Here is a 2430-nt window from a genome sequence, read left to right as displayed (position 1 = left end):
GGAGGCGGGGGAGATCGTGGGCCTCGGGGGCCCGACCTGGGCCTCCCGGGACGGCGGCGCGCGACAAAGTGGGGCGGCAGCGCGGATCCAATGGAGGCGTGACACGTGGTGGCGGCGGCGGATCTGGACACGTCCGGCCGTCCGGTTTTTGTCCGGCGGCTGGAGGAGGAGGGGGGCTAGGGTTTCGTCCGTGATTCGAATGGGGGGAGATATATATAGGCATAGAGGGAGCTAGGAGAGTCAAAATAAGGTGTGGATTTCGGCCACGCGATCGTGATTGAACGATCTAGATGATGGAGAAGGCTTAGGTGGGTTTTGGGCCAAATTGGAGGGGTGTTGGGCTGCAACACACACAAGGCCTTTTCGGTTCCTCGGTTAACCGTTGGAGTATCAAACGAAGTCCAAATGATACGAAACTTGACAGGCGGTCTACCGGTAGTAAACCAAGGCCGCTTGGCAAGTCTTGGTCCAATCCGGAAATGTTTAATACCCACACACGAAAGAAAGCTAGAAATGGCCACCGGAGGAGAACGAAGCGCCGGAATGCAAAATGGACAATGGGGAAAATGCTCGAATGCATGAGATGAAACATGTATGCAAATGCAATGCACATGATGACATGATATGAGATGCATGACAACGACAACAACACACAGAGACAAAAAAACCGAACCCGAGAAAATAAAATAACTTAACGCCGGAAACGGCAAGAGTTGGAGTACAAATTGGGAAAGTTACATCCGGGGTGTTACAACACTCCACCACTACGAAAGGATCTCGTCCCTGGATCTAGGACTGAAAGAACGCCGGGTACTTAGAACTAAGGTGATCCTCGCGTTCCCAGGTAGCTTCACGGTCGGAATGGTGTGACCACTTGACTATGAGAAATTTGATTGACTTGTTGCGAGTCTTGCGTTCAGTCTCTTCAAGAATAGCAACTGGGTGCTCACGATAAGAGAGATCTTGGAGCTCAATGTCCTCGAAGTTGACGGTGCGTCAGGAGTCTTGAAGCACTTTCGGAGCTGAGAGACATGGAACACGTCATGAACATTTGCAAAGTTTGAAGGAAGCTCGAGTTGATAGGCAAGGTCGCCTCTCTTGCTGGCAATCTTGAAAGGTCCCATGTATCTGTGGGCAAGCTTCCCTTTGATACCGAAGCGATGAGTACCTTTCATAGGAAAGACACGGAGGTAAACATGATCTCCGATCTCGAAAGCCAAATCACGGTGCTTACTATCATAGTAGCTCTTCTAGCGGGATTGGGCTGCTTTAAGGTTATCCCGAATGACTTTGCACATTTCCTCTGCCTCTGTGATTAAGTCATTACCCAAAAGATGACGTTCACCGGTTTCAGACCAGTTGAGAGGGGTACGGCACTTCCTGCCATACAGAATTTCAAATGGGGCCTTGCCCGAACTTGCTTGAAAACTGTTGTTGTAGGAGAATGCAGCATATGGAAGACAATCCTCCCACTTCATGCCGAAGGAGATCACACAAGCCCTGAGCATATCTTCAAGAATCTGGTTGACACGCTCGACTTTACCGCTAGTTTGAGGATGGAAAGCTGTGCTGAAGCGGATGTTGGTGCCCATGGCCTTCTGAAAAGAATCCCAAAACTTGGATGTAAAGATGCTTCCACGGTCTGAAGAGATCACTTGTGGAATACCGTGCAGAGAGAAAATCCGAGAGGTATAGAGTTCCGCCAATTGGGCTGCAGTGATTGACTCTTTGACAGGCAGAAAATGAGCCACTTTGGTGAGTTTGTCGATGACAACGAATATAGCATCATTGCCACGCTTGGACTTTGGAAACCCAGTCACGAAGTCCATTTCAATGTGGTCAAACTTCCATTCTGGAATGTCAAGAGGTTGGAGGAGACCAACTGGCCTTTGGCGTTCTGCCTTCACTCTTCTGCAGACATCACATTCATTCACGAATTGAGCAATCTCGCGCTTCATTCGAGTCCACCAATAAGCCTGCTTGAGGTCCTGATACATCTTCGTGCTCTCAGGGTGGATGGAGAGGTGAGAATTGTGAGCCTCGTTCATGATCACTTTGCGGAGGTCACCTTTGGGTACAACAATACGACCTTCGAAGAAGAGAGTGTCCTTGTCATCAAGGCGGTAGCACTTGTACTTGGGTTGACTCTTGGCAATCCCAATCTTCACCTTTTTCACCATAGCATCAAGAAGTTGGGCTTGGCAAATCTGGTCTTCCAAGGTAGGAGAGACTAGAAGGTTGGCGAGGAAACCTTGAGGAACAACTTGCAGATTAAGTTTGCGGAAAGCTTCACAAAGCTCGGGTTGATAAGGCTTGAGAATCAGACTGTTGCAATAAGCTTTTTTGCTCAATGCGTCACCAATCACATTGGCCTTGCCTGGAGTATACTCGATACTCGGATTATACTCTTGAATCATTTCGACCCATCGA

Source organism: Triticum dicoccoides, chromosome 1A, assembly GCF_002162155.2.
Source record: "Triticum dicoccoides isolate Atlit2015 ecotype Zavitan chromosome 1A, WEW_v2.0, whole genome shotgun sequence".
In the NCBI taxonomy this organism is placed as follows: domain Eukaryota; kingdom Viridiplantae; phylum Streptophyta; class Magnoliopsida; order Poales; family Poaceae; genus Triticum; species Triticum dicoccoides.
This window is presented reverse-complemented; position numbering follows the sequence as displayed.